At 43.2% G+C, this 13,981-nt stretch overlaps 1 long non-coding RNA gene across 1 annotated transcript in view; it reads left to right on the top strand.

Moving 5' to 3' along the window:
• Positions 1-13,981, top strand: part of LOC309626205 — a 254,462-nt gene that overhangs the window by 20,262 nt on the left and 220,219 nt on the right. The window lies entirely within an intron of this gene.

Below are 13,981 nucleotides of genomic sequence, written 5' to 3'. Positions count from 1 at the left end.
TGTTCCGACACGTGGGAGGCACCGACGGTGGGATGTAGCAGAGTCAACCAGACAGATTTGGCTCCTGTTCTCATGTAGCTCAATATTCTGGAAGGACTGGTGGTTTGGGGTGGGAACTGGACCCTAAGAAATAATTATGTAAGTACTTAATTACCATCACTATTGTTAAAGAGGAGACGGCGTTTGCTGTGGGAGATTACATGAAGGGCACCTTACCCTTGGGGGGGCCACTTAGGAAATTCATTCAGTAGATATTTGTTGAGTGAAAGAATGAATCTAGGGGATTAGAGGAAGCATCCCTGAGGAAATAACTTTGAGATAGCGTTCCGAAGGAGAAGGAAAGAGGTGAAATATTGGGAGCGTCTGCTGTGATCACAGGCCCACCGGGCAGGTGGCTCTGGTGGCTCTTGCTTTATATCAGGGACAGTTGTCTCTGGCCATGTGTCAGTGGCACAGCTGAGTCCAGAGTTTTGTGGGGTGGGCAGAGGCGTGGGGAGCTGTGTTCCCTGGCATGGGGAGGCATGGTTGCAGGCACGGGGACATCTCAAGGAGCCGGCAGGAGGGCGGCCCCTGGCCCCCTCCTCCAGCATCACCCAGTGCCCAGCACCCCCTGGCACACGGACTCAGTTTCTTCTTCCTGGCGGCTTCGTGTCCTTCCTCTCCCTTCTTCTTTGCCCCCACCAGTTTGGGTCTGCAGCATTTATTTCCCTTTATTGCACAGTCCATTCGACAGGTTTTTATTTTGTTGTTGTTTCCGCCCAGTGTAAATGAGACCTCCAGTAGGGAGAATAACTTAAATCTCTTGTGACCCTGGAGGACAAAACGTTCCCAATTTCTTCCCCCAGAGCAGTTTTCATTTCTGTGGCAAGTTACCACGGAGTGCTTACTCTTGTCGATAACAGTGTGGCAGCGAGGACGTGAGGAGGGGGCGTGGAGAAGGAGGAGAGCCTTGGACTCAGTGGCTGGGTGCTGGCTGGCCTGAGTCTGCTGCCCGTAACTCGCCCAATGTGAGAGGGAGCTGGAGCAGGCTGGGCTGGGGGCAGAGGGCAGCTTTGGGCAGCTGGGAGGAATGCTAGGCATCTGACCTTGGGCTTCAGGCTGTGCTAAGCCTCACCCCAGTGTAGCCCCTGGGAGAGCTGATTCTTGGATGGGTCTCCTTCAGTTCTTTGCACACCTGATCCCAGGTTGCCAAGTTATCCAATGAGCCAGAAAACAATAAAACCACCATAAACCCAGCTGGGGGTGATTTTGCTGTGTTCTGAGTCTGCATATCTTGCCTGGATCTTATATTGGGCTTGAACATTAAGAGGGCTATCCCAGGGTGGGTAACAGTGTTGGCAGGGAAATTCGGCAACGTGCCCTGAACATACTTGCACCCATATTTGCACCCAACAAATACTTGTTAAATCAACGAATAAGAATTTGCTGTAAGGAATACCATTTTTAGTTAATTTGCAACACTTGTACTACCTGGGCGGAAAGTCAAGCCAGCAATGCATTATAATGTGGTTTGGTAAACATTGTGTAGCTTTGTTCTAGGATTTCCTAAAAACCCAACTGAGTCTCAGTGGGCTTATTGTCTCTGAAGTCTCTTCCTGCTCTAAGATTCTGTGATTCTTTGAAACATGCTTGGTCAGGGACGGGCTTCCGACCTGGAGGAGTGTTGTATTCAAGGCTTTGCGTCTACCTAGTGGTGACTACTGCTTCTTTGCAGCAGAGTGTTTCAACTTCAGTACTGTTGTCATTTGGAGCTGGATAATTCTTTGTGGCAGGGGACCATTCTGTGCATTATAGGATGTTTAGTAGCATCCCTGGCCTCTACTCACCAGATGCCAGCAACACCTCCCTATCCCTCCCAAGTAGTGAGAAGCAAACTTGTTTCCAGACATTGCCCAATGTCCCCTGGAGGGCCAAACTGCTCCTGTCTGAGAACCAGTGCTCTATAGGAATAAAGTGAGACAGGGGTGCAGACTGTTTGAAAAAGCCCATTATGCACAAGCAGTTTTTACTGGAATATATCACACAGCGTGCAGGGTTTGTGGATTTATCTTTCCAAGGCATTTAATTTGGCGCACATTAAAACTGTGCGCCAAATTAAATGCCTTGCAGAATCCCTTGCAGCACTGTGTGGCTCTGGGGGTGGATGACTGGACACAGACAGTGGCTGCCCACTGTGTTGTCCTTCTGTCCACGCCTCCCTCCTCTATTCCTTGTGTAGAGCCGTGGTTCTAGGCCCTACATATTCACTATAGTCACCGGGGGAGCTTTTCCAAAATTAATATACCTGGCTCCGCTGCTAGGGGTTTGACAGAATTGGTGGACCCTGGGGCCTGGGCATCTGTATTTTCCTAAAGCTTTTCAGGTGATTTAACTCTGCAGCCAGGGCTGGGAGCCCCAGGTGTGGTAAAGACCAGTCTCAGCCGGCCAGACTTTTCTGGGTTGACTGTTGATGGAACCTGGGGATAATATTGGGTTGCCCAAAAAGTTCCTTCGGTTTTTAAGTAAAAATAAAAGACACATTTTAAATTTTCACCAAGAACTTTATTGAACAACGTATTCACTGTTTTGTTCCACTACCTTCTGCCATTTTTCAGGCAACTTCATAATGCCATCTTCCCAAAACTTATCTTTTTGAGCAAAGAACTGTTCCAGGTGCCTTTTATAGTCTTCCAGGGGATTGAAAATTTTTCCATTAAGATAATTTTGTAAAGACCAAAATAAATGGAAATCCAAAGCTGCAATGTCTGGTGAATATGGTGGATAAATCAGAACTTCCCAGCCAAACTGTAACAGTTTTTGCCTGGTCATCAAAGAACCATGCGGTCTTGTGGTATCCTGATGGAAGATTATGTGTTTTCTGTTGACTAATTCTGGATGCTTTTCATCGAGTGCTGCTTTCAGTTGGTCTGATGGGGAGCAGTACTTGTTGGAATTAATTGTTTGGTTTTCCGGAAGGAGCTCATAATAGAGGACTCCCTTCCAGTCCCACTATATACAACATCACCTTCTTTGCATGAAGACTGGCCTTTGGTGTGGTTGGTGGTGGTTCATTTCACTTGCCCCACGATCTCTTCTGTTCCACATTATTGTGCAGTATCCACTTTTCATCACCCATCACAATTTGTTTTAAAAATGGAACATTTTCATTACATTTAAGTAGAGAATCACATGTGGAAATACGGTCAAGAAGGTTTTTTTCACTTAAGTTATGTGGAACCCAAACATCAAAGTGATTAACATAACCAAGCTGTTACAAATGATTTTCAACGCTTGATTTGGATATTGTGAGTATGTTGGCTATCTCCCGCGTGGTATAACATTGATTGTTCTTAATTAATGTCTTGATTTGATCGCTGTCAACTTCAGCTGGTCTACCCGACCGTGGAGCATCATCCAGTGAGAGAAATCCCCAGCATGAAACTTCGCTAACCACTTTTGACACGTTTGATCAGTCACAGCACCTTCTCCATACAATGCACAAATCTTTTTTTGTGTTCCAGTTGCGTTTTTACCTTTCTTGAAATGATAAAGCATAATATGCCAAAAATGTTGCTCTTTTTCTTCCATCTTCAGTATTAAAATGGCTACACAAAAATTCACCAATTTCACACTCCCTCTTGCGAGAGCACCAGAATCACAACTAACGGCTGAACAGTCATCAACAGGAAGACACTGGAACTCACCAAAAAAGATACCCCACATCCCAAAACAAAGGAGAAGCCACAATGAGACGGTAGGAGGGGCACAATCACAATAAAATCAAATCCCATAACTGCTGGGTGGGCGACTCACAAACTGGAGAACAATTATACCATGGAAGTCCACCCACTGGAGTGAAGGTTCTGAGCCCCAGGTCAGGCTTCCCAACCTGGGGGTCTGGCAACAGGAGGAAGAATTCCCAGAGAATCAGACTTCGAAAGCTAGTGGGATTTGATTGCAGGACTTCAACAGATCTGGGGAAAACAGAGACTCCACTTTGGAGGGCACACACAAAGTAGTGTGCTCATCGGGACCCAGGGGAAGGAGCAGTGACCCCATAGGAGACTGAATCAGACCTACCTGCTAGTGTTGGAGGGTCTCCTGCAGAGGTGGGGGGCGGCTTTGGCTCACCATGGGGACAAGGACACTGGCAGCAGAAGTTCTGGGAAGTGCTCCTTGGCATGAGCCCTCCCAGAGTCTGCCATTAGCCCAACCATAGAGCCTTGTAGCCCCCAGTGCTGGGTCACCTCAGGCCAAACAACCAAAAGGGAGGGAACTCACCCCCACCCATCAGCAGACCACCAGATTAAAGTTTTACTGAGCTCTGCCCATCAGAGCAACACCCAGCTCTACCCACCACCAGTCCCTCCCATCAGGAAGCTTGCACAAGCCTCTTAGATAGCCTCATCCACCAGAGGACAGATAGCAGAAGCAAAAAGAACTACAATCCTGCAGCCTGTAGAATGAAAACCACATTCACAGAAAGACAGACCAAATGAAAAGGGAGAGGACTGTGTACCAGAGAAAGAAACAAGATAAAACCCCAGAAAAACAACTAATTGATGTGGAGATAGGTGACCTTCCAGAAAAAGAATTCAGAATAATGATAGTGAAGATGATTCAGGGCCTTGGAAAAAGAATGGAGGCAAAGATTGAGACGGTGAAAGAAACGTTTAACAAAAACCTAGAAGAATTAAAGAACAAATAAACAGAGATGAACAATACAATAACTGAAATGAAAAATACACTAGAAGGAATCAATAGCAGAATAACTGAGGGAGAAGAACAGGTAAGTGACCTGAAAGACAGAATGGTGGAATTCACTGCCGTGGAACAGAATAAACAAAAAAGAATGAAAATAAATGAAGATAGCCTAAGAGACCTCTGGGACACCATCAAACGAACCAACATTTGCATTATTGGGGTCCCAGAAGGAGAAGAGAGAGAGAAAGGACCTGAGAAAATATTTGCAGAGATTATAGTGGAAAGCTTCCCTAACGTGGGAAAGGAAATAGCCACCCAAGTCCAGGAAGCACAGAGAGTCCCAGGCAGGATAAACCCAAGGAGAAACATGCTGAGACACGTAGTAATAAAACTGACAAAAATGAAAGACAAAAATTATTGAAAGCAACAAGGGAAAAGTGTCAAATAACATACAAGGGAACTCCCATGAGGTTAACAGTTGATTTATCAGCAGAAACTCTGCAAACCAGAAGGGAGTGGCATGACATATTTAAAGTCATGAAAGGGAAGAACCTACAACCAAGATTACTTTACCTGGCAAGGACCTCATTCAGATTTGACAGAGAAATCAAAAGCTTTACAGATAAGCAAAGTTAAGAGAATTCAGCACCACCAAACCAGCTCTACAACAAATGCTAAAGGAACTTCTCTAAGTGGGAAACACAAGAGAAGAAAAAGACCTACAGAAACAAACCCAAAACAATTCAGAAAATGGTAATAGGAACGTACTTATCAATAATTACCTTAAATGTGAATGGATTAAATGCTCCAACCAAAAGACACAGACTGGCTGAATGGATACAAAAACAAGACCCATATATATGCTGTCTACAAGAGACCCACTTCAGACCTAGGGACACATACAGACTGAAAGTGAGGGGATGGAAAAAGATATTCCATGCAAATGGAAATCAAAAGAAAGCTGGAGAAGCAATACTCATATCAGATAAAATAGACTTTAAGATAAAGAATGTTACAAGAGACAAGGAAGGACACTACATAATGATCAAGGGATCAATCCAAGAAGAAGACAAAACAATTATAAATGTTTATGCACCCAACATAGGAGCACCCCAATACATAAGGCAAATGCTAACAACCATGAAAGGAGAAATGACAGTAACACAATAATAGTGGGGGACTTTAACACCCCTCTTACACCAATGGACAGATCATCCAAACAGAAAATAAATAAGGAGACACAAACTTTAAATGACACAATAGACGAGATAGATCTAAAAGATATTTATAGAACATTCCACCCAAAAGTGGCAGAATGCACTTTCTTCTCAAGTGCACATGGAACATTCTCCAGGATAGATCACATCTTGGGTCAAAAATCAAGCCTCAGAAAATTGAAGAAAGTTGAAATCGTATCAAGCATCTTTTCAGACCAAAACGCTATGAGATTGGAAATCAATTACAGGAAAAGAGACTGTAAAAAACACAAATACATGGAGGCTAAACAGTGCACTACTAAATAACCAAGAGATCACTGTAGAAATCAAAGAAGAAATAAAAAAATACATAGAAACAAATGGCAATGAAAACATGATGACCGAAAACTTACAGGATGCAGCAAAAGCAGTTCTAAGAGGGAAGTTTATAGCTATTCAGTCTCACCTCAAGAAACAAGAAAAATCTCAAGTAAATAATCTTACCCTACACTTAAAACAACTAGAGAAAGAAAACAAAGAAAACCCAAAATCAGTAGAAGGAACGAAATCATAAAGATCAGAGCAGAAACAAATGAAACAGAAACGAAGAAAACAGTAACAAAGATCAATAAAACTAAAAGCTGGTTCTTTGAAAAGATAAACAAAATTGATAAAGCCTTAGCCAGACTCATCAAGAAAAAAAGAGGACACAGATCAATAAAATTAGAAATGAAAAAGGAGAAATCACAACTGACAGTGCAGAAATACAAAGGATTATAAGAGACTACTACAAATTACTATATGCCAATAAAATGGACAACCACGAAGAAATGGACAAATTCTTGGAAAGGTACAATTTTCAAAGCCTGAACCAGGAAGAATTAGAAAATATAAAGAGACCTATCACAAGTAATGAAATTGAAACCATAATTAAAAATCTTCCAACAAACGAAAGTCCAGGACCAGATGGCTTCACAGGCAAATTCTATCAAACATTTAGAGAAGAGGTAACACCAGTCCTTCTCAAACTCCTCCAAAAAATTGCAGAGGGAGAAACACTCCCAAATTCATTCTACGAAGCCACCATCGCCCTGATACCAAACCAGAAAAAGATATTCCAAAAAAAGAAAATTATAGACCAATATCACTGATGAACATAGATGCAAAAATCCTGAGCAAAATACTAGCAAGCAGAATCTGACAGCACATTAAAAGGATCATACACCATGATCAAGTGGGATTTATCCCAGGGATGCAAGGGTTCTTCAATATATGCAAATCAATCATTGTGATACACCACATTAACAAATTGAAGGATAAAAACCATATGATCATCTCAATAGATGCAGAAAAAGCTTTTGACAAAATTCAACACCCCTTTAGGGTAAAAAAACTCTCCAGAAAATGGGCATAGAGGAAACCTACCTCAATATAATAAAGGCCATATATGACAGACCCACAGCGAGCATCATACTCAATGGTGAAAAACTGAAAGCATTTCCAGTAGGATCAGGAACAAGACAAGGATGTCCACTCTTGCCACTATTATTCAACATAGTTTTGGAAGTCCTAGCCACAGCAGTCAGAGAAGAAAAAGATATAAAAGGAACCCAAATTGGAAAAGAAGAAGTAACACTGTCACTGTTTGCAGATGACATGATACTATACATAGCGAATCCTAAAGATGCCACCAGAAAACTCCTAGAGCTAATCAATGAATTTGGTAAAGTTGCAGGATACAAAATTAATGCACAGAAATTCTTGTATTCCTATACAGTAACAATGGAAAATCAGAAACAGAAATTAAGGAAACAATCACATTCACCATTGCAACAAAAAGAATAAAATACCTAGGAATAAACCTACCTAAGGAGACAAAAGACCTGTATGCAGAAAACTATAAGACACTGATGAAAGAAATTAAAGATGACACAAACAGAATGAGAGATATACCATGTTCTTGGATTGGAAAGATCAATATTTTGAAAATGACTATACTACCCAAAGCAATCTACAGATTCAATGCAATCCTTATCAAATTACCAATGGCATTTTTTTTTTTTTACAGAACTAGAACAAAAAGTCTTAAAATTTGTATGGAGACACAAAAGACCCTGAATAGCTCAAGGAATCTTGAGGGGGTAAAACGGAGCTGGAGGAATCAGACTCCCTGACTTCAGACTATACTACAAAGCTGCAGTAATCAAGACAATATGGTACTGGCACCGAAACAGAAATATAGATCAATGTAACAGGATAGAAAGCCCAGACATAAATCCATGCACCTGTGGTCAACTAATCTATGACAAAGGGGCAAGGATATACAATGGAGAAAAGACAGTCTCTTCAGTAAGTGGTGCTGGGAAAACTGGGCAGCTACATGTAAAAGAATGAAATTAGAACACTCCCTAACACCATACACAAAAATAAACTCAAAATGGATTAAAGGCCTACCTTTAATCTTACCTCTTTGACATAAATCACAGCAAGATCTTTTTTGACCCATCTTCTAGAGTAATGGAAATAAAAACAAAAAGGAACAAATGGGACCTAATGAAAACTTAAAAGCTGTTGCACAGCAAAGGAAACCATAAGCAAGACGAAAAGACAACCGTCAGAATGGGAGAAAATATTCGCAAGTGAATCAACGGACAAAGGATTAATCTCCAAAATATATAAACAGCTGGTGCAGCTCAATATTAAAAAAACAAACAACCCAATCAAAAAAATGGGCAGAAAACGTAAATAGACGTTTCTCCAAAGAAGACATACAGATGGCCAAGAGGCACATGAAAAGCTGCTCAACATCACTAATTATTATAGAAATGCAAATCAAAACTACAATAAGGTATCACCTCACACCAGTTAGAATGGGCCTTATCAGAAAATCTACAAACAACAAATGCTGGAGAGGGTGTGGCGAAAAAAGGAACTCTCTTGCACTGTTGGTGGGAATGTAAATTGATACAGCCACTATGGAGAACAGTATAGACGGTCCTTAAAAAACTAAAAATAGAATTACCATATGACCCAGCAATCCCACTACTGGTCATATACCCAGAGAAAACCATAATTCCAAAAGACCCCAGGCACCCCAATGTTCATTGCAGCACTATTTGCAATAGCCAGGTCATGGAAGCAACCTAAATGCTCACTGACAGACGAATGGATAAAGAAGTTGTGGTACATATATACAATGGAATATTACTCAGCCATAAAAAGGAATGAAATTGGGTCATTTCTAGAGACGTGGATGGACCTAGAGCCTGTCATACAGAGTGAAGTAAGTCAGGAAGAGAAAAACAAATACCATGTATTAACGCATATTTGTGGAATCTAGAAAAATGGTACAGATGAACCAGTTTGCAAGGCAGAAATAGAGACACAGATGTAGAGAACAAACGTATGGACACCAAGGGCGGAAAGGGGGGTTGCGGGGTGGTGGTGGGATGAATTGGGAGATTGGGATTGACACATATACAGTAATATGTATATAATAGATAACTAATAAAAAAAAAATTCACCAGTTTCGATTTTTTTTAAATGCACGCTATGACAGCTGTCCCAATACAATGTAACAAAATTGTTTCAAATGAAGTTAAAGACAACTAAGCACTAGTAGAGCCATCTTACAGAAAAACGCAAACGAACTTTTTGGCCATCCCAGTAATGGCTCCATCTGTGGTGACAAGTAAAGGAGGTAACATTTGCAAAAGGGTCTTACTGTAAGGTACATAATAAGTGCTCAGTAGATGCTCTCTCCTTTTGGGTCTGCCTTCCCTTCCCTACTTCCTTTCTTGTGCCCTCTCCCCTCTGGGACCACCAGATCTTGGGGCACTCTTTGTGTGCCTGATGTGGGGTTGCTTCTCTCCACTCACTATGGAACTGCACTCACTTTAGTCCCCTGCACCTGGAAAGAACCAGTTTCTGCACATTTTTGAGGCATTTGGGCCACAGCAGGACTCAGAGTGCTCTCTCAAGTGTATTCCTGGAGGTAATCGGAGGGGCCAACAGTGAGCCGCCAGGGGTTGGGGACCAAGAGAACCCATTCCCTGCCAAGGGTGTGCCTCAATCACAGCCTGCTATTTTTTTAAAAAAAAATTTATTATTTTTTTGGGGCTTCCCTGGTGGCGCAGTGGTTGAGAGTCTGCCTGCCAATGCAGGGGACACGGGTTCGAGCCCTGGTTTGGGAGGATCCCACATGCTGCGGAGCAGCTAGGCCCGTGAGCCACAATTACTGAGCCTGCGCATCTGGAGCCTGTGCTCCGCAACAAGAGAGGCCGCGATAGTGAGAGCCCGCGCACCGTGGTGAAGAGTGGCCCCCACTCGCCGCAGCTGGAGAAAGCCCTTGCATAGAAACGAAGACCCAACACAGCCAAAAATAAATAAATAAATAAAATTAAAACAGAAACAAAAAACTATTCCCTTTAAAAATAATTTTATTTGTTTTTTTATAGGGAGGTAGGTGTTTGGGCAGAGCCTATATATTAGTAAACCTGAGTCACACAGGTCAACAGAAGGTGGCAGGAAAAGGAGGGGTTTCATTCATTCTTTTACTCCTTTATCCTTTTATTTTCTTGTTAAAGGGCCCCCTGCAGACGCAGGCCCCTGGAATTGGAACAGTGCCTTGGTATGTTTAACTAGAGAGTGATGAATACCCTTGGAAAGAATGCTGCTGACCAGCCACAGTGTTTAACCAGGGGCAGGGAGCTCCTGCCAACATCTGGTCTGTGCTCGAGCTTTAGAGAATCCCACCATTTTATCAAGCAGCAGTTGGTTGTCACAGATGTATTAGCATGAAGCAGCCTTGTTAATAAGTACAAATGTTACATGCCCACCAAATTATTTCCCCAGTTCATTCTCTTCCCTTGGAATGTAGTGCTTATAAATTATATGAGGTGAATGTTCTTCAGTGGTTTGCCAGAAAAAGGTAACCCTAGGCAGGTGATTTGTAACCAGAAACTCTGGGTAGATTCTTTGACCTTACCTGAGAAACCCATTCTAGGCATGTCACTAGACCAGTGGTTCAACCAGGGGTAATTTTGCCCCAGGGGGAACATATGGCAATGCCTGGAAACATTTTTGGTTGTCACAACAAGGGGAGGATGCTACTGGCATTTAGCGAGTAGAGGCCAGGGATCCTGCTAACCATTCTACAAAGCACAGGACAGGGTTACGCAACAAAGAGTTATTTAGTCCAAAATGTCAGTAGTATCGAGGTTGAGAAACCATGGTTTAGGCCAACCAATGTCCAGTGCTGGCTCTCTGCTGTCACTGGCGTGTGAGGTCCAGGTGGCTTTGTCCAGCCAAAGCCTGGCTCTCACCTGCTGAAACAGCTCACTTAGGTTGGTCGTGGTTAGATCTGGGCACACTGTGGTCAAACGATGATGGTGACACCTACGTGCATGACTGTTTCATTAATACCTACTCTGTGCCCGTCCAGAGCTGGGCCCCTTATGCACATTATCCCATTGAATTCTCACAACAGTCCCAGCTCATGTAGATGAGCAAGCAGATCCTCAGACAAGTGCAGTTGCCTGGCCAAGCCTGCACGGCTAGTAAGCAGAGGATTCAGGGTTTGTTCCCAGGTCTCTTCCCTCCAGAGCCGGGGTTGCCTATTCCCGAGAAAATCGAGGGGAAGGGCAGTGGCTAAGCGTCTTTCATTCAGCTTTTGGATGGGTTTTGCCCAGGAATTGGTCATCCCCTCCTTTAGGTAACCTGTAGTTGGATTAAGTCTTCGCCTTTGTAACTTTTTAACCTTACCTTGATTCATCTTTAATGACTAGTGATTTTGGCCGGTGCTCTTTCATAAGTAACAGCAACATCATGTCACACAATGAGCAGAGTAGCTTGCCTGAATCTCTCAATCTTCACATTGCCTAAGCAAGGCGTGCTGTAGTGCGCCTCGGCTTCTCTGGTGCCGCCAGATGGTCCTCATTGAGCCGGGCTGACACTGCTCCTACCTGCATCAGCTGTGAGGACATGGAAGCTCAGGGGTCCTCCAGGCTCCCATGTCTGATGTCTGCAAACGCTCTTGTCACCCATGCAGCTGTTGTAACGCCGAGACTTCTGTGGGTAGCTCTGGAGAGGTCCCACTGGTACCAGAGTACATGGGTAGCCAGGCCAAATACTTAATTCCAAGACAAGTTCCGGCAATTAGGCATGTCGCACAGCTTCTTTGGGTCTCGGTTTCTGTATCTGAACACAAGGAGATGTACTTTTTGCACTTTTCTATCTCTATAATTCTGTGGCTCGAGACAGAGAGAAATTTGAATTCCAATCTGAAGGTAGAGGGGAAAAGTCCAGAGAGATTGCAGTTTGCCACATCAGAAGGAAGGCAGAAACTTCAGACTAGAGCTCCCATGTTTAGACTTCAGCAAGCTTCTATTACCTGTGCAATTTCCCACCTTCATTATTTTTTATCTTTGTTGGTTTACAGAAAACCCTGAAAGTGGGTGTGGACAAGGGGAAGGAGGCAGACTAATTCTGGGTCCCTCAAAAACACTGTGCCTTAGATCTAACTTCATGTTTGTGCTCCCCGGGGTCTCTCTCTCTTGGAGAAGGCCAGTGGAAGCTTTCTCTAGTTCTTCTGGCTAAATACTCCTGAGTAAATGCCCTCCCCCCCTTCCCCATGTACTTTGGTCTGGGTCCTTGCCACCCCTCCACTCCCCCCATATCCCCTTCAAGAGAATGGAATCTGCCCCTGTTCACAGGTCGGGTCACACTGGAAATTATGATGGGACCCTATACTGCCTAAATCCTGCTGACAGGCTGGGGGCTACACCTCACCTGAGGGGGAGGTCCTTAATAGTAGACTGGCCAGTGAGCGAAGTCAACCGGATTCCCTCTCTGGGAAAAATGTGAGTTAGGAGTCACAGGGGAACAGAGAACACTCAGGCTAAAAGATCCTGTCAGCTAAGAGGCTGAGATGAGCATTAAGGTAACAGTCCTTTTTCAAGGTGAGGAACTTGAAAGATGAAAGATGCTCATTGAGGGTTAAGATTTGCATTCGTGACAGAACCTGGGAAGGTCTGGTTGGGCCACTTCGTGGTCATCTGCTGTGCTGGCCGTGTCAGGGTGAACAAAACAAGTTAGACAGTCCCCTGCCAGGGCGATGTGTGCTAAGAGGCAGAGCTATTAGAAGGGGCTTCAACAGGATTTGTTTTTTGACTTGCTCTTAGCTTGAAAGTCTCTTAGTACAAGTGGGAATTTGGATTTCAGGAGGACAAGTGCAAGTGTAAAATCCATTCTTTAAAGCCCAGCTTGGAGCAGGCCCTGCCTGTGAAAAAACTGGGATGCCTATGAAATTGGCTTTCTGATTCCATGGCTTTCTGGTTCCACAAGGCCCTTCTTTCTCTGTTCTTCCATCTATTTCCCCAGCTCCACAGCCACCTTTCCCCTTTACAAAACTTCCCTATATTGTAAAGTAAAAAGTGACTCAACATATCACCAAGTGAAGGGAACTAAACTGAAAAAGCTACACACTGGATGATGCAACACTGTGACAATCTGGAAAAGGCAAAACTATGGAGATAGTGAAAAGATCAGTGGTTGCCAAGGGGAGGGGCAAATAGGTGAAGCACAGAGGATTTTTAGGGTAGTGAAAATACTCTGTATGATACTATAATGATGGATACATGTTATACATATATGGTCAAACCCATAGAATGTACAACACCAAGAGTGAACCCGAGTGTAAACTATGGACTTTGGATGGTATTGTGTCAGTGTAGGTTCATCAGTTGTAACAAATGTACCACTCTGGTGGGGGATGTTGATATGGGGGGCTGTGTACGTGTGGGCAGGGGTATATGGGAGATCTCTGTACATTCCTCTTAATTTTGCTGTGAACCTAAAACTGCTCTAAAAAATAATGTCTTAAAAAAAAAGCAAAGCCAAAACCAACGAACCAACGAACCAAACAAAATGTGTGTTAAGACAGAGTGTTACTTATACTACTAGTTAATTTTACCTTTGAAGACAAATAGCTTTAAACCAAAGAAAGAGTTGTAATTTTATAGCACAGAGAACTGAGCATCACACTAAAAATAGCATTTATTCAGCATCTCTATAAACTCAGCAACTGTGGTTGACATTGTTGC

The sequence above is a fragment of the Balaenoptera borealis genome, assembly GCF_965194805.1.
Source record: "Balaenoptera borealis genome assembly, chromosome: 3".
Classification (NCBI taxonomy): Eukaryota; Metazoa; Chordata; class Mammalia; order Artiodactyla; family Balaenopteridae; genus Balaenoptera; species Balaenoptera borealis.
Note: the sequence above shows the minus strand (reverse complement) of the source record. Positions and strands in the feature narration are given on the sequence as shown.